At 50.6% G+C, this 27,615-nt stretch overlaps 1 long non-coding RNA gene across 2 annotated transcripts; it reads left to right on the top strand.

Annotated features, from left to right (window-relative positions):
- The first annotated feature begins 377 nt into the window (after positions 1-377).
- Positions 378-27,615, top strand: LOC122450253. Of its 2 annotated transcripts, none has more exons than XR_006272089.1 (3): positions 378-492; positions 7,693-7,853; positions 26,978-27,615. It is a non-coding gene; the product is annotated as an uncharacterized LOC122450253 (long non-coding RNA). The 2 variants fall into 2 exon arrangements; XR_006272088.1 differs by lacking the exon at positions 26,978-27,615 and adding an exon at positions 8,820-9,024.

The raw sequence follows: 27,615 nt of genomic DNA, 5'->3' as shown, positions 1-27,615 counted from the left end.
TCAGGGTGAAGCAGAGCTGAGAAGGTTGCTGTCGTTATTAGGGAAGCAGTAGAGACTTGGGCAGAAGTAGTGGGTTTCCCGACGCGAACATCTGGACGTGCAGGGCTGGGGCTCCAGCCCTCAGCCTCCCCCAAGAGCTCTGGCCACTTGACCATGGCTATGGGTCCCTGTCATGTCCAGAAAGCTAGCTTTGGAAATGGGTTTTTCTCCCAGGGGAGATGTGGATACATGAGCGCCTCAGACCTGCCTTATCTGCCTCCTCCCCACTTCCTGGAATAGCTGCTATTCCGTCACACGACGAAAATGGCAGCAGCACCTGCTCACACAGGACAAGGCCAGACGCTGGGGACAGCGGTGAGCCAGAGTGACCGGGCGGAGAGAACCTCCAGGGTGTCTCGCTGAATGTCAGACGATCCCCGCCCACGTTGAAGGAAAAGTTCAAGGGCTATGAGAAGTGGAGACAGAGCAAACTGACTCCTGTGGGAGGCCAGGGTGAGGACCGAAGCGAGCGCTTGCAGGAGAGTTTGAATTTCGTTGGGGAGAGAGGGGGAGCAGGCGTGGGAATGACCTCCCTCCTGGCCAGGGCTCTGCAAGGGTGAGGTCTGGAGGCCTGAGAGTGGGGTTCGAGGAAGAAGGGCCAGTGAGATTGAATGAAGCTGGGAGGTTGGTGTGTCTGGCCCTTGGCCCTTGGACTTCACTGGGGAGCAACGAGAACCCCTTCAAAGGGGCAATTCCTGGGCAGGGGATCTGGGGCTGCCCTGCCAACCCAGCTCCCCGCCTGCACTCAGGAGACCCAATTATACTTGGGTGTTAAGTAAACAAAGAGTAATTTTTTAGGATAAGTAAGTCCTGGCTTCTCCATACTTACTATAAAAAAATTATTTGCAGTTTATCTGAAATTTCAATTTAACTGGGTATCCCGTTGGGTGTTTTGCTTCTTTGCTAAACCTAACAGCCCCCAGTGGGAAGATGGAGAAGATGTCTGCTCCCCTTCGGAGCCACACTGTCGCCTCTCAGATGGGTGAGCTAGACCTCAGCCTGCCTGCCCTCACCTGCACCTTTGGCTCGGTCTCCCCCACCTTCATCCTGCTTCCAGGGGCTCCCTCTAGGGGTACCCTGGGGAGGAGGAGGCAGGACAGGCAGACGGTCTCCTGAGGTCAGAGTCAGGAGCAGGGAAGAGCTAGGACCTGCCGGTTTGTGCCCTGCAGGCCGGTCTCACCTCTGAGCCTTTGCACCTGCCGTTCCCTCTGCCTGGCACGCCATCCTCGCCTCCCCTGCTGCCCGAGGTCCAGTCTGTCACCAGCTCAGAAGGATCTTTTCTGAACTCCCTGTCTGTCCCAGCACAGGAGGCTCTGATGACAATGGTAAGGTCAATTACCACTTGCCCAGTACTGACCATGCTGGACCTTCACGTGTTATTCTCGTGTCTCCTGGCGGGCAGGCTCCTTCCCCCTTTACTACACAGACGTGAAAACTGAGGCTCAGAGAAGCGAGATAACAAGAGACAAACCTGGGCTGTGAGGTCTGGGGACCGCCCCCCCAACTCCCAGGGAACCAGGACACCACGAACTTCAGTAGCAGGGGCTGTTTAGGACAGCAGCATTTGCTGGCCACAGAGACCCCTGGTTGCCCTCCCCACCTTTCTCTTTCCAATTATAAACCCGCTTCCTGCTCAAACCAGCAGGAAGCCAGGTTTCCTGTTTCCTTTTTAAAACCCAGCTAGATTTTTCTTTGACCCCTGATTCCTGAAGCTGGACGAGCAGGAATCCATGAAGAATTCCTGACTGAACAAAATAGCAAGTCGGCCATCTCCCTAGCCTTCGTCTTTCTTCTGTTGTCATAGAGAGCGATTTCATGATGCTTAGCCTGTGACTCACACGCCCGGCATGCCGAGTGGGGTGCGGGGAGAACTCAGCCCGCCCTCCCCAGCCCATGGCAGCAGCCTAGGGGTCTCTGCCTTAGCTCACACGCTGTCTTGGCCTCTGCTAAATGCCACCTAGAGCTGAACCTCTTGAATTCTCTGGGATTAATCAGGCTGATGAGTTTTTAATCAGTTCCCCGTTGCCAACAATCCACCAGGGAGCAGAGTGGTGTTGGGCAGGGGAAGGAAGTCTGCTTCAGTGGACAGGGGCTTGCTGTGTGTGACTTGTGTCGCCTGCCGTCTCTGAGCCTCATTCATGTAAACTGGAGAGAGAGCACATAATCCTATGGTAATAGAGGAACTCACTGATGAGGTGTTTTTGTGCATATCCCACATGGGCTAGAAAATGTTTTAGGCCCTGGGATCTATCTACAGATGAAAGGGACAAGCTTTCCCGCCCTCCCCCCTCCAACTCCCAAGGACTTGTATTCTTCAGGGGGAGACAGAGATTATGGACCTGCACTGCCCACTGTGAAGCCACGAGCATGTGTGGCTATTTAAATGCGGAGTAATTAGAATCAAAGAAAATGGCCAATTCCATTCCTCTGTCATCATGATCACATTTCCAGTGCTCAGTCGCCATAGGAGGCCCGTGGCTATGTAATGAGCAGAGTGGATTACAGCACATGTCTACCCAGCAGGAAGTTACTGGACAACACTTCTAGAGACTAATAGGCCACATGACCTCAGAGAGAGTGATGGCAAGTGAAGCAGAGGAAGAGGGGAGACAGGGGCAAAGTGATACATTTTTTTAGAAAGAAGGAGATATTTGAGCAAATATGAGAGCTGTGAGGGAATGCTTCCTGTAGAAATCTGGAGGACAACTGTTCATGGTAGAGGAAACAGCAAGTGCAAAGGCCCTGAGATAGGGGCACAGTTGGGGCCCTGAGGGGAAGGGAGGCCAGCACGGCTATGGTAGACGAACCTGCCAGCTCCTCCAGCAGTGAGCAGGGCGCAACCCTATGGACTGTAGCCCGCCAGGCTCCTCTGTCCACGGAATTCTCCAAGCAAGAATACTGGAGTGGGTTACCATGCCCTCCTCCAGCGGCTCTTCCCAACCCAGGGATCAAACCTGAGTCTCCTGCGTCTCCTGCATTGCAGGTGGATTCTTTATCCACTGAGCCACCTGGGAAGCCCAGTGAGCCGGGGCAGCATTGCAATTCCAGGTCAGCTCTGTTGTTCCAGGAGACATCTCTTTCCCAGGAGTCTTTTTTCCCTTCCTCTCTGTTCCCTCTTCCTGTTCTGAATCTGGAGACTCACAGGACCTCAGAGCAGGCAAGGCCGGAACCACGCACTCACTCGCGTGGGGACGGGAAGACTGAGGCCAGAAAGGTGAGTCTGGACTATAAGGCCTCTTCTGAATCACATGGTCTGGCAGCCGTTCTTCTCTTTCGCTGTCTCAGAACTGACACTGGTGCAGCTCAGAGTGAGTTTCCCCAGGGCAGCAGCGTCAGAACCACTCAAGCGTGGCAGGAATGCGGTCCCTGGGCCTGGGGCCCGGCAATCTGTGCTCCACCACGCCCGCCAAATGATTCTGGGGCTGCCAAAGTTTGACATCCAGAAACTCTGGGCTGGCCTTCTTTGCGCATTCTTCTCTCCAAATCAGCTGAATTGTTCTAAAATACACAATCCACCTACAATCACTACACTTTGCTGCCCCAGATCTTCAATAGCGTCTGGAATCAGATAACTTTGGGCATCCCTTCAAATCCTTTTGGTCTCGTCACTCACTCCAGCTAGCTACAGAGCTGTGATGCTCTGCTCCATGCGGATTTTGTTTATTTGTTTTTCATACAGTTTTTTACCCACTTTGTGCAGGAGTAATCTGCCTCTCCTCAATCCCGCCTGTCCCCTTCTGATCCTTCCTGGGACCTGGGCGTTGTGGCCCCAACCAGCCCATAAGTGGGAGTGATCCTGGCCAATGGGGGCCAGAGCCTGAAAATAAATATGTTCTACATTCTTCCTGGGCTGGGTGCTCCTGGAAGCCCCATGGGACACAGCAGCTCGGCTTGCAGCCCCGATCCCAGCACCTTGGCCAAGTCCCAGGATCATACTTTCTAAGTAATCACACTAAATAAGGCTTTGTCGTAGGCTCTGCTTTCTGGAGACCCCAGACTAAGACGTGCCCTTTATCTATCCACATTCAGCCAGGAGATATTCACATCCTACAAGGCTAGACTCTAGGACGGAGGTTACACCCTGAACAGGACAACCCCTGCCCTCCAAGGGCCCTAATAACCAGTGTATCATGGGACTGGGGAGGTAGGACACCTCCAGGAGGCCTCCTTCCTTGCCTTAGACGTGAAATGACAGTGATACAAAATCACACCCATGCTTTCTGGGAAAGGAGAGTTCCTCTCCTGTGTCCGTCTTCTCTTAGACTTGTTCATTCTTCCTGCGTTAGATGGGCACCTCTCAGTCCCGCTCCCCCCAAACCCAGCTATCTATAGATCCCCCAGAACCTCTGTGTCCCATCACAGATTGTTACCAGCTACCGAGCCTTTCCTTCAGCCAGCCTCTGTGAATAATGGTTGACAGAGTGGATTTGGGAACAAGACTCCTCGGGTTTGCGTCCTGGCTCCACCACCTGTATCACCTGTGCAACTTTGGGAAATCTGTGATCCAGCATCCTTATTTGGAAAGCAGAGCATCTCCCCCATAGAACTGTTATGGAAGCAACATTAATATGTGAATACGCACATACATGCTTAGAGCCACACAGACACCCCGACAGTGCTATGCAAGGGTGGTTATTATAACTGTTAAGTCTTTATTCTCATCCCAGCCCTGTGATCTAAACATTATCACCTAACTGTTCAGATGGAAAGCTGGAGTTCAGAGAGGTTAAGTGATGCCAATGTGCCCAGTCACGCAGCTGCTCAGAGGTGGAGCTGGCACTTGAACTCCGTCTGCCCCAGTCCAGAGTCCTTGGCACCCAGAGGCTGTTTTCCTGGTGCTCTGGGGCTAAGCTGCAGCGTTGAACCTTTCTTCCACCTTGAGGGGAGGACTGCTCCCTGCCATTGGATGGGCTTTGATTATTTAATGGAGGGAGACCATCCAGGAGGAATAAAGGGTTTCCGGAGGCCCTGGGGGTACCAACCAGCCCCCACACCTCGAAACCTTGTTCCCTTTTCTCCTGATTCAATCTTTGTCCCCCAGTATCAGCTGTAACTGTGTGGTGATGTCTGGGCTGCTGGGATCAGAGAAAGGATTTTGTTCATAACGGTATTTCCAAGATTGCCTTCCAAGGAAAACTTACGCCTTCGGAGGCCCAGTGGAGTTAAACCAAGAACAGCTCTGGGGTTTAAAACATCTAGAAAATCTTGGGTTAAATAAAGTCAAAAGACCTCCTGGCTCCTTTCCCACCCAGGATGTCTGAGGACCTTTAACATGTCAGCGTGGGCTGGGACTCTCCAAAGGGGACTGCAGCCTACGTGCTTCCCAAAGAGTTACCCGAGGAACCCTCTTTCCTGAAGATGACCTTTCAGATTTGCCGAACTAGCTTTGGGCACAGCTGCTGTAGAGTTTGGCACACTCTACCCTCTTCCAGAAGGACAGATTACGGAAACCAGATGGGGGTTTCCCTGATCCGGCTGCTCCCGCCTGGGGAGTCTGTTCCCTACTCTTGGGAGAAAGTGTGAATCGCCCGTCTTGGGCTTTGGGTGCCAGTGCTGGGGTGCAGGAAGGGCATGCTCAGCGGGAAGGCAAGGGCTCTCTGTGTCCTAGAAAATGCATGCCGCCTCCAAGGCCAGGCCCAACGGTGGCTAAGGTTCTGCCATGTTGCCTTGTTTATTACAGCTATGCTGGTTAGTAAAGTGGAAATTCCTCCATACCTATTAGTTAAAAGCTGCTGCTCTGAGCCCTCGAGTTCCCTCACCCCCACTTCTGTTCCAGCCACTACAGCCTCTCTTGTGGGACCCTCTGCACCTTCCCATGATCTGGCAGCCAAGGGGTTAATGCTTGGTGCAGCCTGGGGCCCCCTGGGACCCTCCCAGCCTCCAGCAGGCCTGGGTCTATTCCAGCTGGTCACAGCTCTGCCATGTTTATGTTCTATTTGTTTGTCCAGTTGCTAGTCGTGTCCTACTCTTTGCAACCCCATGGACTACAGCACGCCAGGCTTCCCTGTCCTTCACTATCTCCTGGATCTTACTCAAACCTGTGTCCATTGACTTGGTGATGCCATCCAACCATTTTATCCTCTGTCATCCCTTTCTCCTCCTGCCTTCTACCCTTCCCAGCACCAGGGTCCATACCAGTCAATATAACTATAATATCATCCTTGGTGTCCACTGTTAGTACCTACCAGATGCTCTAATGTCAGAAGACATGAGCAGATGAAGAACATAGGAACAATGGTATACTAGAGGAGAAAGAGCACAGACTCGGGATTTCAGATCTTTCAACCTCTCTCTCCGCCATCCCTAGCTGTGTACCCTGGGGAGGTTGTTCTCTCTCCCTGAGACTGTGTTCTCATCTGCACGCCAGGTGTTACAAGGTGAAGGAGACCTGTGGCCAGAACAGGGCCTGGGCCCCACAGAATGTTAGTGGCTTCTTCCTTCCCCATTGTGCCCAGTGCAAGATGCTGGTGGGTGGCTGGTGCTTGGAGTGATGATCCTCCCAAGTGTCTCTTGCCCAGAGCACCCTCCTTATTAAGGGAGCTGTTCCATAGTCACATCTAATTACCCTCTAACTGCCTGCTCCCCACTGGGCCCTGCCTGGGCAGGAGCTGGTATCTAATTGGAGCCGCTCCATTGTCCTGGCAGGACTATTCCTGCTAGGGGAGGCAGTCCGGGTGGGAGGCCGGCTCTGCCTGGCTCCTGCAGGCTGCTTCCAGCTGAGGGGTAGGGACAGCAAAGGTGAGGATGGTTTCCCCTGAGTTACTGCTCCCGGTGAGAGCAGGACGCAGGACGGGGAAGACTGTTGGCTGAGCTCATGGTGTTGGAGGCTCTGCGTAGTTTATTCCTCCGTTAAAGCCATCTGGATAATGTCTAGGGTTGCTTGCTTGGAGCCCAACAGACCTGGGTTGAATCCTTGCTCTCTGCTTACCAGCTTTGGCTTTAAAATCTTCATCTGATCCTCAGTTTTGCCATCTGAAGAATGGGAAAGTAGGAAGGAAAGGACAGAAGGACATAAAGGGTTTCACACCGAGCCCAGGGCACACATGCTTTTGTTGAGGCTACTGGTACAGCTTCACACTTCTGATTCCAACCCACCCACCAGGCCCAAAGGCCTCAGGCTGGACGCTTTCACAACTCACATCTCACTGAATGCTCACAGCAACTCAGTGGGAATAATTTGATTTTTTTCATCGAAAGGGGGACTGAGATTCAGAAAGTTAAAGTGACTTACTCAAGATCACCCAGCCGATAAGCTGAAGAAGTCTAATTTCAATGTTCTTTCTGCATCCTCTCCTGACATTCATTCATAAATAAACATTTATTGGGTGCCTATTAGATCCAGCAAGGATTGGTCTCCAGACTTTGGGTCACATCCAGAGACCTTCATATCTGTAGCTTCATTCCCTACCCCCTTCTTCCTGCGTGCCTCTACTATAGAGTTGAGATTCAATTTCCCAGTCTCTTTTACAGCTAAAGATGGCTCATATATGTGTCTGACAATCTGGCAGGGGGAGTTAGGGCCAGCGCTAGTGGGAGGTGGATTGATCTTTCAAGGAATCCTGGTAAAAATTTCAAAAAGCTTTGAAATCCTGGTAAAGAATTAAAGCTACATTAGTACATAGGCTAACTTCTCTCTTTCTGTCTTAAATACAGACATGACTTCTGGGGTGGCAGCAGCCAGCTTGTGACCATGAGACTTCAAACATAAAAATGAAAACCAATAAGCTACGAATGTTCAAGAAGAAGGATGATAATTCTGGGTTCCTGATGGCATTGCTGAGACTTGAACTACCACTCCAGTCACCTACTAAAAGGTGAGAAGGACAAACCCCTTTTTGTTTAGGGGCTAAACTTGAGGCCCGTAGTTCTCAAGGTGTGATACTTGCTTGAACAGCAGCATGGGCATTACATAAGAACTTATTAGAAAAGCAAAATTTTGCCCTCCTTCCATGATTCGGACCTGCTAAAGCAGAAACTCTGAGCAAACTGAATTTTTACAAGCCCTCTGGGTGATTCTGTTGCATACTGAAGTTTAGGAACCATTGACCTAAGCACCTCATTGATCTGGTACTTGTTTACTTGTATCTGAGAGTAAATCTCACTGACACTATGTCTCTGAGTTTTTGCTCAAAGACTTTTCCCTGCCTAGAATGCCCAATTTGCCCTTCTCTTCTAGACTTTTTCATTAAATGAATTAATTTTGATAAGAGAAACCCAGAATGGCAGAAAATTCAGCTGCTGCAACTTGGCAAGGTGCACAATTATTTTCTGGATTTGGTCTCAATCATCTCAGAGGGCTGGATATAAGCACAAAGCTATAAAATTGTGCCATTTAAGAAAATGTCTGGTTCCAGCTGGAAAACTTAGAATTGGAGTTTGTCTCTCTCCCTTTTACATGAGACCAGAAGGAGTGATCAGCGTGCTCCAATATCCTTCCTTTCAGCTGCCACAAGTTCCCCCAGGCCTCCTCTCAGTGAGACCTTGATCTGAGCCCACATGGTCCACGGTGGGCAGCTCGGATGCTGGGCTGATGGTCCAAGAAGGCAAAGGCAGAAGCTGAAAGACCTCTTGAGACCTAGGCTCCAAAACTCACACAACCTCACTTTGCAGTCACAAGGCCAGTCTGTATTCAAAGGGATCGAGAAGCAGGCTTTACCTCTGGCTGGGGCATTTGGGGCCTCACGTTGCAAAGGGGCCAGTGTACTGGGATGGGAGGAAGGTGCGGCCCTTAAACCACTTACCAGGCTCTTCTTGTCTCTCACTTTGCTTTAATCTCACAGACAGCTTCATGTTTCCTTTGAGACATTATTGCAAATCCATTCTTGGTTCCAATTTTTCTGCGAGTCAGAGATTCTTTAGTTGCAAGGAATAGAAATGACTCAAAATAGCTCAAGGAAGCTGGGAAGAGTACAGATATCCTGGAAATGAAATGGATTTGGACCTGGCAGACCCTGGAGCTGATAGGAACCAAGAAAGTACCTTTTTCTCGATTACTTTGTTTCCTCTCTCTTCTTTATCTATGTGATCTTGCTTCTACAATTCTCCTTCTTCTGTCTACATACCCTGCATCCTTGTGGTTTCTTTCCTTCCCTGTCATTTTGGTCTCAGATATGCAAGCAAGAGTCTGCTGGTCTGTGGAGGAGGGAATGCAAAAGACAGCTGGCAAGTTTGTGATGTCCAGACTGGCCCCAATTCCACAGTCCGTTATAGACCCAGAACCCCAGTTAACTAGAGACTTCTTGTCTCCGAGTTCATATTTTTATGGAAAAAGGGTTCCCTGGCCCTGCAGTGGGCTGGCACCCTGGGATTATGTTTTCTAGTCCTCGTCCCATCGGCTCATCAGCTGCAAACATCAAGGAAGACGTGGCACAAAAATGGCTTCCCAGGTACAGCCGTGCCCCTGGGCTGTGTGTGTGCTGTTCTTGAGGGCAGCAGGCTGTCAGAATTTAACTGTGACTTCCCTGGGGTGCTGGGATCCAGGGAGAACCCTCAATGTGTCTCCCAGGACCACAGTAAAATGCAGCTTCGCTGGTTGACCCAGCAGCCCTCCCCATGAGGACCTTGTCTTCCAGGCCCCCCGGGGATTGCTCTTTTGCTCCCAGAAGGGTGAGTCAGTACCTGCTTGTGCTGTGGAGGTGCCCGAGGCCCAGCAGGAACCACGGGCTTGCTGGTCCTGCACTGTATGAATTGTGTAACCATTGGTCCATCTTCCCGAGCTTCCGTTTCTCCATCTGCAGGACAAGTGGAGGGTCCCTAACCCCGACTTGGGAAGGCTGAAGGTAGCAAATGTTAAGTGTCTAATAGATAAGCAGTCCCTATATCTCAGGCAGTGCGGTTCTACTTACGGTTTTTCGACTTTATGACGGTATGAAAGCAATAGCATTCAGTCGAAACCATACCTCAAATTTTTAATTTTGACCTTTTCCCAGGCTGGTAACATGTGGCACATTGTCTCGTGATACTGGGCAGCCGCAGCCACAGCTCCCGATCAGCCACATGGCCGGGAAGGCGAATAGTCGATACGCTTACAGCCGTTCTGTACCCGGACAACCATTCTGGTTTTCACTTTCAATATAGCATTCAATCAGTTACAAAAGAGAGGCAACATTTCATTATAAAACAGGCTTTGTGTTAGATGATTTTGTCCAACTGTGGGCTGACGTAAGTGCTCTGAGCATGTCTAAGGTAGACTGGGCTAAGCCACGATCTTTGGTAGGTTATCTGCAAAACTGCCTCTCGGATTTATGACATTCTCAATTTACATTGGGTTTATTGGGATATAATCCAGTTGTAAGATGAGGAAGATCTGTAGTGGATGGTATTGGAGATACTAAAAAGTGATGGCTGAGTAACAATAATGGTACTGATAATGATGAACATACCTTACTAAGAAATAAACTCCCTTGGCCTGTTATTTTTTTTTTTTTTTTTAGATTTATTCATTTATTGGCTGTGGTGGGTCTTCGTTGCTGCACACAGGTTTTCTCTAGTTGCAGCCATGGGGGCCCCTGTTTAGTTGTGGTGTGCAGGCTTTTCATCGCGGCAGGGCTCCTTTTCAGTCGCGGTGGCTTCTCCTGTTGGGGAGCACGGAATCTAGGTGTATGGGCATCAGTAGTTGCAGCGGTCGGGCCTGGTAGTTGCAGCTCACAGGCTCTAGATCACAAGCCGTGGCACAGGGCTGATTTGCTCCATGGCATGTGGGATCTTCCCGGGCCAGAGATCGAACCAGTGTCCCCTGCATTGGCAGGCAGATTCCTAACCACTGGACCACCAGGGAAGTCCCAGCATGTGAGTTTTAAGGGGATGAATCTCTCACTGCTTGCAGAAGAGTAGGACCGCCTTGGCCCTGGGGACATAATCAGCAGGTGTGGTGTGACTCAGTTAAGTGACACCTTGGGTCTCCTTGATGCCTGGGGCAGATGTGTGTGCGCGCGCGTACGTGGGATGTGTAGGCGTGCGTGCGTGTGTGTGTGTGTGTGTGTGTGTGTGTGTGTATGTGTGTGTGTGTGTGGACGGTAGGCGTCTGACGACCCACATCTCCCAACTTCCCGGTTCTTAAACCTGCACGGCCAGGGGTTCGAGCTTCTCTGCAGCAGGTTACAGCAGGGTCTCTGAAGCTGGGCTCGCTCAGGGCCTTTCTACTTCCTCCCGAGGTCAGTCAGGTCCCTGCAAGATCCAGGGCCCCACAGCATGGGGTAAGTCCCGGGACACGCTGGGTGGATTCTGACACAGGTTGATGAATGTTACAGACCCCTTTTTTTTCTTTTCTCGACCTTTTTCCTTGTGGTCACAGCCTGCTTGGAGCACTCCTGTGGGAACATGGGGTGCGGGTCAGGTAAAATTCAGATTTACAAATTCAGTTCCCAGGCAGCACACAGGGACTGAAGACCCAGGCGGCTGTTGGCAGGTAGGGGCAGGAAGTCAAGCCCCTTGCATTGCTGGCTTTAGAGTTCGGGTGATCAGACGACAGCTATTGGCCCAGCCTTGCCTCTGAGGTCTCCGTGAGATAGTCTTTATGCCCTTTGTCCCAAGACCTAGTGAAGTTCAAAGTCTTCTCCTCCACTTTTGCTAATTCCCAGCAAGAATTAAAGACAACAGAAAGGGGAGGGGCTCACTTCCCCTGGATGGTCTTCCTTCTGGGCCCGCGCTCCCCGGACACGCTGCCACGCTGCCTCTGAACGGTGCCTCACTGATCCTGATGTGAAATTGGCTTCATTTCCAGAAGGGAAACAGCAAGCATTTGCATAAAATATTCATGAATGCAATATCTTCTACTGGAAAACCTGGGGTGGGGGGAGGGTGGGCCTTATCACAAAATGCACATTCTCATAACTTCAGCTGCTGCTTCTCTTGCTGGCTGTGTCGTATAGTGATTACCAGCTAGGGGTTTGGAGCCAGACTGTCTGGGTTCAAAGCCCAGCCTTGCTGCTGTTTACTAGCTGTGCCAGCCTGGACATCTTCCCTACCTCTCTGTGCCTCTCTAAAATCTTTCTCTGAAAGTGAAGTTGCTCAGTCATGTCTGACTCTTTGTGACCCTATGAACTGTAGCCCCCCAGGCTCCTCTGTCCATGGGGTTTTCCAGGCAAGAATAGTGGAGTGGGTGGCCATTTCCTTCTCCAGGGGATCTTCCCAACCCAGGGATCGAACCCAGGTCTCCCACATTGCAGGCAGATTTTTTTTAATTGTCTGAGCCACCAGGGAAGCAGGCAAATTAGCGAGTTAATAATTGTAAACTGCTTAGAGAAATGCCTAACTCAGGAGGTGCTCTAGAAGCAACTAGTAAATTTAACCCCTTTCACTTGAAAACTGGAACTTACCATACTGGTTATGAGGAAGAAATGACATTAAAAGCATTGTGGACTTCGTTTTTTTTTTTTTTTTTTGCTCTTTGGTGGGGCCGTTGCTGCCAGGAATCCAACTCCCAGCTTATCTGGGGAAGAATCCTCAGTCCCTGAGGTGTGGGTGGACCTGGAGCCCCTCCCGTTGCACCAAAGCCCTTGGCAGCTGAAGCTGAGACCTGTGACCTTGCCTCTGTTGTCTGAACACCTCCCCTCTGGAACCTGATGCCAAGATGCAGGAACAGATGGTACGTCCTTCCCAGCGGCAGCACTGGCTACGTGCCCCAGCCAGCCTGGCTATTGACGTGACTGTGGCTGTGGGTCCTACCCCGTGGCCTCCCGTGGTTCCTGCCAGTTCTCTGAGCCTGATTCACCCCGTTCTGTAAGCTCCCCAAGCTCTATCTGTGGCAGAGACTTCTGCCCTCCCCCTCAGGAGCCTCTCCCCCACTCATTTAACTGGGCTAGCGGCTGCTAGGCACACACCTAGACTCCCCAGCCTCCCTCGCCACGGGTGTGGCTGTCGAACAGGCTCCAGCAGACAGCTGAACAACTCCGCAGATGGGGTGGGGTGAGCAGCAGTAAGGGGACACCTTCCGGGGGGGGGCCTTGCAGGGACAGACCATCCCCTCCCCTCCTTATTCCCCTTCCTGCTAGCGGAGCAGTGAACCTTCCTGGAGCATATGCTGAGGGCCTGAAAAATTCATGGAGCAGAACCACCATTACATTTCGGCTACTTCCTGAAAAAGAAAGAAACTTCTCTCATCTAAGCCATGTTATTCCCGGCCTCCTTTCTCTGGAGCTCCCTGCTTATAGGTAGCTAGTTCAGTTCAGTTCAGATCAGTCTATCAGTCGTGTCCGACTCTTTGCGACCCCGTGGACCGCAGCACGCCAGGCCTCCCCGATCATTGCCACCTCCCGGAGTTGACTCAAACTCATGTCCATTGACTTGGTGATGCCATCCAACCATCTGTAATACACCTTCTAATAGATTTCCTCCATGGCTTCAGCTACCAGAGGTGGTTCCTATATCTTTTCTTTTTTATTTTTTCTGCTCTGTGCTTTTCTTTTTCTTTCTTCCTCTTTCTTTCCGTTCTGCTCTTTCTCTGTAATTGAGCACCTTGGTTCCTGCAATGCACAGAGCACAGAGTGTACACATTCCTTGGTGCAGATCCGGGTTTGGATAAATACTAGCGATTGTTTGCGTTGTTCCTCGCCCCCGCCATCCTGGATGCCCTGGGAGCTTGCGAAGTCTCCCTTCTCGCAGGGCAGCCTCCTCCCTCACTCTGAGGCTTGGGCACCAGGCCCAAAGTTCTTACCTCTCTCCCCAACACTTGTCAAAATATTTTTTCCAAACAATGTTACATATCTTCCTATGGGGAGCTCTGGCGCCAGCTGTGAAGTTAATAAAAGTCCCTCCCCTCGGATGGGCTTTTTTGGTTTTGTTTTGCCCATGAGCCTGCCATCCACCATTTCTATTCCTTTGATCTCTAACTGGAAAACAAAATGCAAGGAACCTGAGCCCATGGCCCATGGAGAGAGGCCTGGAGGGTAGAGGTCAGCAGGGCCTGAGCCAAAATGCAGTGTCAGGTGCAAATCAGAGAATGCCAGACCCGGGACAGCCTCAAGAGGCTGGATGGGAAAGTGGTCACCGGGACCCCTGCTTCCTCAGTTTCTTTATCCGTAAAATGGGTACATCAGTATCTTCCTCACATGTTGCTGAGGAGAAGTAACACAGGTAAAGTGCCTGGCACACACCTGGCACATGTTCCCCCGGGTGGTATTCGCTGTGGCTGTTTTTGTATTATTTGCTCGGAATTATTGCTTTTTTATTGGAGGATAATTGCTTGATGGCATTGTGTTCTTTCTGCCGTATATCAACATGAATCAGCCACAGGTATACGTATGTCCTCTGTTCTGAATTAGGTGTTCCCAAACTTGCCTTATCTTCCTACCACACTGGTTCTCAAACTTGAGCATGCATCAGAGTCACCTAGAAGGCTTGCTGAAGAAGGGGCCCACCCCCAGAGCTGCTGACTCAGTAGGTCTGTACTGGAACCAGGAGTCGGCATTTCCAACAAGGTCCCAGAGGGTGCTGATGCTGCTGGGGTGGGGATCACACTTAGAGAACCACTGTTCTACTGCACTAGTGGCTTAGTGACAGACCCAGAGTTGATCTGGGAAGGCGAACGCAAAAGTAGAGAGCTGGAAGAGCTCTAGCGAAGCTTCTTATGGGGTAACTCAGACCTGGGGGAGAAGCGCCTTTGCAGGGGGTTCGGGTGGAAGAGGAATTGGGGAAGGTTTCACAAAAGAAGTAATACTTGAGTGGAACTTGAAGAGCCAGGAGAAATTTGCCAGGCTGGCTGGACAAGGAGCATCCCCAGCAGAGGGAAGAGCAGGTGCAGAGGTAAGGCAGCAGGAGAAAATACAGCACATTTGAGGCACAGCGCTCCTTTTCCCTAACTCCCGAGGCATCTTCGGAGAGCACGGTGGAGCTGACGGGACACGCTTAGCAGCCTGTGCGTGCATTTGAAGACACCTAGGAAGGTATGTGAGGATCCGTTCCCGGGATGGGCAGCTGAAGCCTGAGATCAAAAGGCTTGCTTTCACACCCCACAGGACACATCATCTTTGATGACGCTTGCGGACTTCAGTGATACCATGCATGGACAACTCAAAAAGCTTTAATCCCAGTACTGCCCACTGCATGGGTATGTTTCCATACCTTTATGGGAGATAGAGCTTAGAAGCACAAATGCTGTATTTCCATGACATGCTTGGTGGGAACAGCAGGGCAGACTGTATAAAACAAAGTCTGGATTCAAAAATCCAGGTTGCAAATTCACCCAAGGACCCAGCTTTCCTCCTTGGAAGGCTCCTCTTCCCCTGGTTCCCCAGCTTTTTCTCTCTTCCCATCTCCATCATGCCTGTTGCTCGGCTGTTTCCTGCTCTGATTGTAAATCTCACCCCAGAGAACACAGCTACTCGCCTGCAATAGCAATTACACATTATTGGAGGGTCAGTGGTGACGCATGCAGTCGGCTTCTAGGCATTTGCAGGTGTCCATGGGGAGCTCAGGGTCCCAGGGGCCTACTGGGCCCATGCATCACTCTGGGGGACCAGCAGGCTGGAGACCTCCAAATGTCACCACCTGCGTCCACATCCCACGTTAGCTCAGCCCCTACTGTGTGTGAAAGTCAAGGCGAGTTGCTGAAGGATGCCTCTGTGGCTCCGTCGGCTCTGTGCAGTGACCTCTCCTATCAAAGGCCTACTACGCACGGGCCCTGTGTGAGGGCCTGTCCATACATTTGTGCTCTTGTTTCATCTTCTACATTTCCAAAAGAGGTAGGCACTAACATGCAGCTTTCATAGAGGAGAAAAGTGAATTTCAAGCAGCTTAAGTAACCACAGGAGCTGAGAGACAGTATGGTGTAGGAGTTAAGAGCAGAGACCCTGGAACCAGCCTGCCTGAGTTCAAGTCTCAGCTTAGCACCGACCCGCTGTGTGGCCTTGGGCAAGTTATTTAACCCCTGTGTACCTGCTTCTTCCTCTGTAAAACGAGGGTCTCTCTGATGGTGACATAAGTCAATGTATCTTGAATAGTGGCTGCCATATATATGTCAGTTGTTGCTATTGTTGATTCATGGAACTCAAGTGGGCTGACCCATGCTGGTTCCAATCTCCCCTCTGCCCCGCTGCCACTAAAGCTGGTTTCTGGGAGGAGGGAAGATAAAGACATGAGGGATCCTGAAGGTGTCTGCACTCTCTACTCTAGAGAGTCAAACTGGGATGGTTTGAATCCTCAAGTCTCTTGACTCTCTGAGCCAGAGTTTCTACATCTTTACAATGTTGTGTCTTCAGGGTTAAGAACCAGCTGCTCAGGTTACATCCTCAGTTCTGCCGTTTTCCAGCTGCAGGACTTTGGGTGAAAGACTTTCTCTCTTCGGGCCTCAGTTTTCTCATCTGTAAGATGGGGATGATACTAGTTCCCACCCTGTAGGGCTGTTAGAGGGATGACATGAACTGTCCCATGCAGTGTCCTTTGAACTGTGCTGGATGCACAGTAAGTGCTACCCGAGTGTGTGGTGAGATCCTAATGTACATAGTGCAACACAGGCCAGCCACAGAACAGGTGCTCAATAAACAACAGCAACGATGAGCAGGAGGTAAGGAGGCTGCAACGTTCCGTCTTTCCTCTTACTCACTGGAAAGCCTCCGGGCCAAGAATTCTCCGTCCTGCCTACATGGGGATTTTTTTTTTTTTTTTTTTAATGCCAGCACTCAAGACCCAGACCCCAGAGATTCTTACTTAGTTAAGCCTACACAGGGCCTGGCCTCAAATGATTAAAAACAAACAAACAAACAAAAATACCCAGGAGATTCTAACAAGCAGCCAGGATTGGGAACCACTGAATTGGGAAATAATTGAGGGGCCCACTTAGAGGAGATATTTTAACTAGGGCAAGGCAGGCCTCTTGGAGGAGGTGGCATTTAACCTGAGATCTGAAGGGTGAGAAGGAGACCGAAGACTGGGAGAGGGGGTGGGTTTCATACAGCGAACAGGGCAGGTGCAAAGGTCCTGAGGCAAGTGTGAACCTCAGGTGTGTTAGAAAAAGAGCAGGAAGGCCAGGGTGGCAGAGACGGCCATGTCTGAGAGGCAACAGCTGAGGATCTGAGTCCAGGATGACAAATACGGGAAACTGAGTTCCCCTCTGGCTAGAGGGACAGGGGTTAGCATTTGAACTAGGCAGAGAGCAGCTGAGGGCATCCAACTGTCATGTCTACAGCTGATTTAAGTCCCTCGAGTATCTTCAAGTTCTTGGGAATCTGTTGACCCGGGTCTCAACCTCCCTGGGCCAATTCTGTCCTGGTACCCTCATCAGTAGGCCATCAGCCTCAGAAGGATCCTTGGGGACAGGAAGGTTGGGGGCTATTCCAGTGCCCAGAGAGGGAGAAGGGGGACAGAGGCTGGGCCAAACACCCCCTGGGGCCCATCACAAAGGCCACTTGGGCTGGTGGCTGCTCTGGCAGCGAAGGGCCGCGGGGCTGCCAGGAAAATGCCAGCCTCCTGTGAAGGCTTAATTAGTCCACTCCTGCCACTGCTGGGGGACGGCTCGGTGGGGAGCAAGTGTTTCTATTTTCTGGCACAATTATCTGGGGAGTGAGGTCAGAGGCATCAGTGGATGTGTCTGCGGCTTTGCGTGTGTGCTGAGGAGAGTCTGTATGGAGGTGCGTCTGTGCCTGCCTTGTCGTGTAGCATTGCATGATTGTGCTCCAGGCCCTCACAGGAGAATGCCCCTCTGAACCGTGTGCATCTCTGTGTGGTTCTCGTGTCTGCTGAGTGTGGCTGTGTCTTTGTGTTTCCTGTCTTCCTGTAACAGAGCCCGTTATGTCTGGATCTATCCTCACCACATGCAATTGTGTGTGCGTCTATGTGTGTGATCACGTGTCTAGACGCATGTGCCTCGTCGGAGGGTGCAGTCTGGCGCGGGAAGTACGTCCCTCCCAGGGCAGGCTGGTCCCACCTCAGTGCCCCGTTTCCTCGGCTGTCCAGCGGGCCCCGGCGTCTCCATCCCCCGGGGGTCTCCATCCCCCAGGGTCACACGAGCACATGTGTTGATGGTCCGCCCTGGTGGCCGAGCCCAGTCTTGCGAGGAAGGGGTCTGAGTCCAGCTCCTTTGTCTGGGCAGTGGCTGGCCACTCCCCAGGCCTTGTCGGCGTGCGCATTTCCTGCTGGAGGCCCAGGTGGGGCCCAGCTGCATCCGGGCCGGGCCTCTGACACGGGCTTGGATGGCGGCAGGGCCTGGCCTGGGGCCGCCGGGGCCCCACATGCTGTCTGTGCATGGGGATCGCCTTCCCGCCCCCAGTCTGCGGACTCCTTAACAGCTGGGGCTCAGAGAGACGCAGAGGAAGAGGAAGTGACCCCCCCTCTCCCCAAGAGCTCAGGAAGTGTTATCAGCTCAGGGCCAGCCGGGGCCAGGGGATATGAGACCTTGGGGAGCCTCTGGAGTCGTCAGCCGGGAGCATGATGGGTTTCCATGGAAATACTACCCAGCATATGCCTGGACCACTTGCCCAGCATGAACTGAGCCTTCGCTCTGGGTCCGGCCCTGAACCCGGGCTGACGTCAATACCAACGACAACAATAACAAAGCAGCCCTGGCTGCTTCTCCCATTATTAGCACAGGCTCCCGCACTTTGCTCCTCCCAGCACTTTGAGAACCCCCTCTCCTCCTCGCAAACCCTCTGGATTCCTGGGTCTCACCTACCTCTGTCTCTCCTCAGGGCCTTGGCGTATCCTGTTCCCTCTTGTTGGAACAGGCCTTGGGACTTGACAGGGAATAATTTATGAGATAAAGACTGTAGGTAGGGGTGGGGTGGGGGGGGGAGCAAGTGCAAAGGCCCTGAGGTTGTGGCATGGGCCTGACATAGTCAAGACACAGCCCAGCAGCCAGTGTGACTGTGTAGGCCATGGTGAAGAAGGTGGATTTTATCCTAGTGACAGTGGCAAGCTTTTAAATGTGGGAGAGGTAGGATAGGTCTGTGTTTTTCAGTGTTCACGCTTCGTGCATTGTCAAGAATACATTGGAAGAAGGTAGGAAGTGAAGTCGGGCTGACTGAGAGCGGCTTCTACTTACTGAACACGTGTGCGCAGATGATTCTGATGTATTATCTCACTGAATTGTTCCAACCAGCCTGTGAAGGAGATGCCGTCAGCCTTGCTTTACAAACTTAGCAGGGCTCAGAGACGTTGAGTGAGCAGCACAAAGTCACTCAGCTCTTTTCTTAGTGTCCATGGACTAAACACTAGAGAGATACCACTAAAGAGTTGGGGGAGTCTCTCGCTCCCCCAACACATGCACCTTTAATTTCACTGAGCTGGGAGACATTCTGAGAGGGCGACTCTTTAGGCCCCTGCTTCTGGTTTGGAGACCTGGGTTGCAAGCACCGTGTTGTCTGCAGACCCATAGAGGTACTTGTGGACCACGCGTCCTAGGCCATCCTCCTTGGGTCTATTCACTATTCATCTGCTATAACCTACCGTCCCCCAGCCTCATAAACTCCACCAATAAGAAAAGTCACCTTGCTGCGGCCCGTCCCCTCTTCCTTCACAGCCACATCCAACTGGTCATTCGGTCATTGTCGGCTTAACCCGTGCCCCTCCATAGGTTCTGAGAAGTGAGGATCCATATCTGTGGCTCAGCCATATCTCAGCACAGAGACATCACAAAGCTTCCCCTGATTGCTGAACAAATGGATGTTTTCCCCACATATTGAGAGTTTAAAGAGTGGCAACTCAAACCTCATGAAGTCCAATCTCCAAACTGTCCAGGTGAGGAGATTAAGTCACAGAGAGGGCCAGGAACTCATCTGAGGTCACACTGCAAGTGAGCAGCAGAATGGGGGCTAGACTCCTAGTCCAGTGACCCCCACTAGGCCACAAATCAAGGAGTGGAGAGAGGGGTAGCTATCCATGGCATGTCAGGAGCTGTGCCCTGTAATCTGCTTGGGGGTCTGGAGAGAAGGGGGCATTAGTCTCATGACCACTGTATCTGTCTTAGTCCATTCAGGCTGCTGGAACAAACTGTCACAGACTGAGGGGCTTGTACGTGATGGAAATTCATTCCTCACAGTTCTGGAGGCTGGAGTCCAAGACAGGCGTGTGGGTATGGTCAGACTCTGGTGAGAATCCCCTTCTGGATTGTAGACCGCTGACTTCTTGCTGTATCCTCACATGGGGGAAGGGCAGGGGATCCCTCTGGGGCCCGTTTAATGAAGGCACTAATTCCACTCACAGGGGCACCAACCTCATGACCTAAGGATCTCCCAAGGCCCCACCTCCTAATACCATCTCCTTAGGTTTTCAGTGTTGCAAAGTTTAGGGGGACACGGACATCCAAGCTATAGCAAAAGCCTCCAGCTTACTCACCCTTGAGCTAATCCCCAAGGCTGTGGCCTTGCTGCTCAGTCTTTCTGGGGGGCAGGATGCTAGAATCTAAACCCCGCTGTCCCCCAACCCCAGGATCCTCTCCCCTGTAGAGAAACTTGCTTGGGTACCTGACTGGAGAGTGAAGGCACCTCCCTCCGGCAACACAGGCTTGTGAAGGGCTCTGCATGCCAGTCAGCTAGCTGGCTTTTCTCGTGTCTGACACCTCCCGTCTTCCTGAGGGCATGGACTGATTTCATTCACAGCAGCACCATCAGCTCTTAGAATGCTGCCTGGCATGTAGGAGGTGCTCTATGAGGATCTGGGGACACCTGATCGCATGCCACGGTACCGTGGCAAAGACTGCAAAGGGTTTGCTTTCTGGTGGAGGCATACTTTAACCCACACCAACAGGGTGCCTTTCCTGGCTGGGCCCCTTCTCTGCTGTGTGATCTTGGGCAAACAGCTTAACATCTCTGGGCCACAGTTCATCAAATGTAAAAAGGCAAAGTGCCAGAGCCCTGTGCCTGGGGACTGGCGGACATTGGTTTCCAGCCTTCACACTGGACTTTCATAGTCAGGTGAAGAAAACAATGATCAGGAAGTACAAGGCTCTTGCCCAAGGATTTTAGGCTATAGATAGATACATAGGATCCAACTGTCCTCATGTGTAAACTCAGATCTGTCTAACTACAATTTCAATTCTTCCTGCCTCCCTTACCCTATTTGTTCATCTGTCCCACGAGGATTGGACAAGAGAATTTGGCAGGCAGACACCACTCAGCTCCTTGACCCTGGAGTACCCCAGCTCTCTCACTGCCTGCAGCCACAGGGCCACAGCCTGGGGAGAGAGCCAACTGAATGGACCGCCGCTGTTTGCAGACGCTGCCTGGCCGCGTAATGAATCCTCATTTTCCTTCCTCTGCAAAGATTGGCTTTGGAGACAGCATAGTCTCCTACTGAAACTGAGGTTGGTTGTTGTTTATGTAACTATTTAATTTGAAATCATTTGACGCACAGAAGTTGCAAAGATGTCTTAGCATTCCCACATACCCTTCACCTGGTTTCCCCTCATGATAACATCTAAAGTAACTAGTGGAGCTAGCGGTAAAGAACCCGCCTGCCAATGCAGGAGACTCAAGAGATGCAGGTTCGATCTCTGCGTCAGGAAGATCCCCTGGAGGAGGGCATGGCAACCCACTCCAGTATTCTTGCCTGGAGAATCCCATGGATAGAGGAGCCTGGTGGGCTACAGTCCGTGGGGTCACAGAGAGTTGGACACAACTGAAGCAACTTAACACACACACGCAGGCCACCAAAGTACATCGTCAAAGTCCGGGAACGGATGTTGGCACAACATTAGTAGCTCGGATACCGGCTTTACTCAGATTTCACCATTTTGCATGCACGCCAATGGCATTGTTTTTAATTTCCATTTTTTGTCAGTTACCAGGCTCCTAGTTCACAGAATGAAGCTGGTTTAGGAAGTTACTTAAGACAAGGTGGTCATTTCCAGCCCTTCTCCCCTCCCCTGCTTCTTCTCTAGAAATGGCCACTTCACTTCCTCCAGCTGAGCGTTCTGTGTTTAGCTCCCGACTGCCCCATGACAAATTTGTATCGCTATGTGTATTTTTCAGTGTCAGACACTCTCCACTGCTTCCCTGCCCCGGGACACGCGATACTCATCCAGCCTCTGCCCTCCACTGCCCTACCCTACTCTTTCAGGCCTCCTACCCTCCTGAAGAGCTGTACCATAGTTTTGATGACATTGGCATTCGATGCTACAACTGTTAGGATTTCTTCCTTTGCTTAGTTTTCTGCACCCCGTCACTAATTTTCTTCAACTTCTTTGCCAGTTGTCTGAAGCTTTCTCAGTACCTTGATTCACATCTAACTTGTTATCCATTTCATCATCATGAGAGAAGCCTCTCCCGGAACTTTCTGGCATTTCCAAACTGGATGTGTTGCCCTCTGCTGCTAGCATGCTGGGATCTCCCCTCCCCCACCCGCCACGCCCCACCCCACCCCCATCTCCATGGCCCAGCCTCCCATCAGCCTGAGGGTTCCTCCTCCCCTCTCTCCTCTCCCAAGCTGGATTTCCTGCTTCCTGGATTCCGCGTCTTCCTGTTTCTTGCCTCACTCCTGCTGTCAGTGGAGAGCTTCCTCTCTCAGCTTCCTGAGGGAGAGTTGGTGGGAGACACCTTTCTCCTTGTTTGTCTAAGGATGTCTTTACATTTTTGGTGTGACCTAGAATTTTAGGTTGCAGATACTTTTCTTTCAGAATGTAAAGGTTCCATTTCTTTATCATCTCCCTTCCAGAGTTTCTCACGAGAAGGTTTAAGTTATGCTGACTCCATTTTCACCTCTCTGGAAGTCAGTCAACTCTTCCCTGAGATTTCCTCTTGACCTTCCTTGAAGGAAGTCTGGCTTATGCACTGTGCTCAGCACTTGTGGGGTCTTTCTAATCTTGGGGTTCACACCCTCCACTTGGGGAAAATGTTACAGAAACGATTTTACTGATTTTCCCATCATTTTCCTTCTCTTTCTAGAACTTCTATGATTGAATATTACAATCTTTGTAGCAGTCCTCTTATTGTCTCATCATGTCTTCTCCTGTCTTCAATGTCTCCTGTCTTCAATGACTGATTTTGCTACATGTTCTTGAGAAATTTCCTCCACTTTGTCTCCCAAAGCTTTAACTGAGCTTTACGTTTCTGCTGTCATATTTTTTCCCAAGAGCTCTTCTTTTTCCCTGTGGTTCATTTTTATGGCATCATGTTCTTTTTTCGTGGATGCATTATTGTCTATCTTTTCATCTAGAGATTTTAAAATTTTATTATGATTATATTGTTTATGATTTTCTCCATGCCTACTATCTTTCCTGTTCTGGTTCCTTTAGCCTGTGTGTCTGTTTAGGTCTTCCAGTTCACATTAGCGGCTTTCAGCCATGCCCAGTGAGCCATCATTGTCTGCTCTTGAAAAAGAGCCAAACGCCATAGAGAGTGGGCATGTTGAGCATCTGTGGGGAATGTTGGGGCCCTTAGATCTTTCCTCCTGATCTGTCAGTTCCTCAGAGAAGACCCTTCCATTCTCTCATCTAGATATTAGAGGTCTGGCTGCCAGTGTTCTTTATCACACATTCACTTAACCCTCCTGGGTTTTTTTCGTTATTGTTGTTTTGGCCGCACCACATAGCATGCAAAACTTCCCTGACCAGGAATTGAACCCGTGCCTCCTGCAGTGGAAGTGCGGAGTCTTAACCACTGGCCCACAGGGAAGTCCCTCCCCTGTTTTTTATATGGTACCCCCCACTCCCTTGCACTTGGAGCACTCCAGGACAGACGCCTGCTTCATAATCATCAGAGGATAAACTTGGAGTCCTCTGTCTGGTGGAGAGGGGCGGTCACCCTGCAGCAGGGAACTGGGGAGAGGATCTGGGAGTGTCCTCCTGCTTCTTCAGCAGCTTCCCTCAGGGCTCTTTCCTCTCCCAGGACACCCCCGGCTCCTGGTCTCCCCCCACCCCGCCCAGGAGCCCAAGAGGATGTGAGCATTTCCTCTTTTACTATGTCCCCAGGCCTGGCCTGGGTTGGGTCCCCAAGGAAAGAAAAAAGTGGCTTTTTAGAATGAATCAGGCCAGAGAGGGAGCTCCAACGTCAATTGGGACAGGGCTCCTTGAGCCCCATCCATGAGTCCCCAAATCTCAAGGCACTGCAAGGTCATCAAGCCCAGGACTTCATGTTACTTTCCCGAGTTTCTGTTTCCCCGTTTGGCCAACAGGAGTTACAACGTCTCCTCTCTCATTTAATGGGAATCTTAAAGTCCAGATTGAAATCAAAGCTCAAAGATTAGAATCTACAAGTGGAGACCCCATGTGCTCTCACTACCCTCCTCTCACCACTATGCCAGACATGGTTAACCGCTCACAACACCCTTTCCCACTGAGCCTAGAGAAAAATTTCTCCCCTCGGGGTTACTGCCATTTGGGCTCAATAATTCTTGGTTGTGGGGGCTGTCCAATGCATTGTAGGAATTCAGCAGCACCCTGGGTTCTACCCACGTTGTCATTATCCCATGCACCCCAGATGTGACAACTTAACATGTCTCTGGAAATGATCAGATATCCCTTAGGGGACAAAATTGCCCCTGGTTGAGAACCAACCCTGAATATTCATTGGAAGGACTGATGCTGAAACTCCAGTATTTTGGCCACCTGATGCGAAGAGCTGACTCATTGGAAAAACCCTGATGCTGGGAAAATTGAGGGCAGGAGGAGAAGGGGGTGATGGAGGATGAGATGGTTGGATGGAATGGACTTGAGTTTGAGCAAACTCCAGAAGGTGAAGGACAGGGAAGCCTGCAGTCCATGGGGTCACAAAGAGTCAGACACATCTGAGTGACGGAACAACAAGAGCCGCTACCCAGGCTCAGCCACAGCATCCTTGTGGACACAGCACTCCAAGCAGACACTGCCAACCTGAGTCGGCCCATGGAATGAAACCTGTTTGACCAGCAGAGCCGCCACCTCACATAGGTTCAGAGCCTAGTAGGTTAACAGTTTAATTTGGCAATTCTGTGAGCCAACTTAAGAGCCTTCTATTTGAGGGTGAGAGCAGCCCCCACCTGCCACTTCCTGAGAATAGAAAGAGGGAGGGGCTGGACTTGAGGGTCCCAGTCCTGCTGTGTTAAGTCTCATACGGACAGCTGTGGATTTGATCCCCCAGGGCTCCCAGAACCAGCTAAAGGCACCCGTGATGCAGGCTAAGGTATTCTTTGTCTGCAGAGTCTGGAGAGAAGATGTCCTGGTGGGCAGATGTCATAAGGGTCCCCCTCCAGACCCCTATCTCTGCACAGTGCCTGGCTCCAAGCAGGGAGGTGAAGTAGCCTAAGAGTGATCTTTGAGGTAGGACCCCAGATCTGTATACAGATCACCTCGGGTGCTTGTCAATATGCGAGTTCCTGGGCTCTATCTTCTGAATCAGCATATTGAGGATAGGGTCTGGAATCTGCCCCATTAACCAGCTCTCCAGGTGAAAACTAGTACAGCGGGTAAAACACACAGACATTGACCTTGATTCAAATCCCGGTCCTGCTTTTTGCTAATATGCAATCCAAATAGCTGATATAACTGCTGCTGCTGCTAAGTCGCTTCAGTCGTGTCCGACTCTGTGCGACCCCATAGACGGCAGCCCACCAGGCTCCTCCATCCCTGGGATTCTCCAGGCAAGAATACTGGAGTGGGTTGCCATTTCCTTCTCCAATGCATGAAAGTGAAAAGTGAAAGTGAAGTCATTCAGTCGTGTCCGACTCTTAGCGACCCCATGGACTGCAGCCTACCAGGCTCCTCCGTCCATGGGATTTTCCAGGCAAGAGTACTGGAGTGGGGTGCCATTGCCTTCTCCAAGTTGATATAACTAAGAATGGTTAATATTTATTGAATGTTTATCATGAACCAAGCAAACCTGACCATGCATTGGCCCAGTTGATCATTCACTCTATGTAGTGATTGATCTACATTTAATCAATCACTATTTTAACTCCCATAGTTTAATGGGAAACTAAGACTCAGGAAGGTTAATTATGTTGCTCAAGTTTGCACACTTGGGAGTGAGTAAAGCTGGGATTTGAACTGGGTGTTCCTATGCAGCAACCTTTGCAATTATACTCTAAAAGTTGTACTCAATCTAGAAGTTGAGCACGGGTTCTAGCAGTGGTGGCTGCTCACACACTTGTTCCCACCCAGGGATGACTTGGCTGGGGCCATCGCTCCCCGGGGTTTAGTAGCAACCCCAGGGTGGATGGACCTCGGGTAAGGTTCCGAGCCCTGCAGTCTCTAGTCCCTAGTGAAGATGCCACTGGGTCACTTTGGAGCCAGGAACCCAGTAAGCTCCAGGGACAATAGCTGAGAATATGAGACCATTCAGAAACTGAGATTTGTCCTTTCTGTCCCCTTGCTCAATTCCCCAGAGTCTCCGGCTATCAGAAGAGAAGGAGGAGGCAGCTCAAAAGAGACATGAAAATAGACTCAGTGTTTATGAAAGAACATTCTCAGATCCTTTGAGGCATGAGGCTCTTCTAGGTCAAGAGAGGGTGTGTGTGTGTGTGTGTGCGTGTGTGTGTGTGTGTGTACATGCGTATGTGTGCTATAGTGGAGATTTATTTACTCATTCAATAAATATTTGTGGAGAGGACTCTCTGCACTGTGTCTCCAGCCCCTGATCCAATTATAGTCAGGCATTTTACATTCTGCCAGTCATTGAGTGTTTACTAATTTACTTCAAGGTAAATTAAAGGTAAATACTTATTTTACTGCAGAATGAGTAAAAATGTGGATTCTGGAATTGGATGACCTGACTTTAAATCCTGACCCTATTCTCTGCCAGAGATGAGACCTTGCACAAAGCACTCAGTGTCTCTTCACCTCATCTGTAAATGGGCATCTTGCTAGAAAATACTCTCACAGAACCACCTACTTCCGCATCATAGCACTAATCTTCATTGCAATTATATACTTTCTTGTGTGCTTATTTTATTCATGATTGTGTCCACTAGTAATAATAACACAGAGATTCCTATTTCCAATAAGGATATAGAGAGATCTAAAGACCTTTGTTCCTCTGGTAGCAACAAGAAAAACCCAGGGGGAAAAAAACAAAACTAAAGCTTTCTGTGGTTCTAGGGAAGAACAATAGAACCAAAGAACTGAATTCCAGAAAGAAAGCAGCTCTTCATGGGAGAGCAGGAGTGGTGACGGCTTCCATACCTGGCGGAGGTTCCGGTCTGTGAATAGGTGGAGAGAGGAACATCAGCCATAGATGGAGAAACTCTACAGGGACAAAGGAAAACCGTCCTAGACTTGGACCAGAGCATGGGACGGCAGGTCAGGTTTGGGTCTGGATGTATCCTGAGTGAAAGAAGACATCACTCATCCCAGCAAGGTGGACGAGGCACCTTCTCAATGAAAGAAAATATCGTCTGGTCCAGCAATTCATCCTCCCTGCCTGTCCTACCTAAACTTTTCTGAAAGGCAGTGGTCGAGGAAAGGTACATAAGGAGAGAAAAATCACATAGTTTTGTGCATTCTCACAGTGACTGGAATGCAGGTAAACCAAAAATATCTGAAACTGCAGCCAACCCCCTCCTAGCTCAAATCCTGACAAGAGAAAAAGGCAGAGGATGTTGGTGGTTGGGCTAATTACAGGTAACTAAGAATAATTGAAGCTATTTCTCAGTCCCAGCTCAATTATACTCTAAGAAAAATCTGGATGAGCAGCCTCTCAATCCAGCCATTAGACAGAAAAAAAGGGTTTAGACCTT

This window comes from Cervus canadensis, chromosome 11 (genome assembly GCF_019320065.1).
Source record: "Cervus canadensis isolate Bull #8, Minnesota chromosome 11, ASM1932006v1, whole genome shotgun sequence".
Classification (NCBI taxonomy): Eukaryota; Metazoa; Chordata; class Mammalia; order Artiodactyla; family Cervidae; genus Cervus; species Cervus canadensis.
This window is presented reverse-complemented; position numbering and strand designations above follow the sequence as displayed.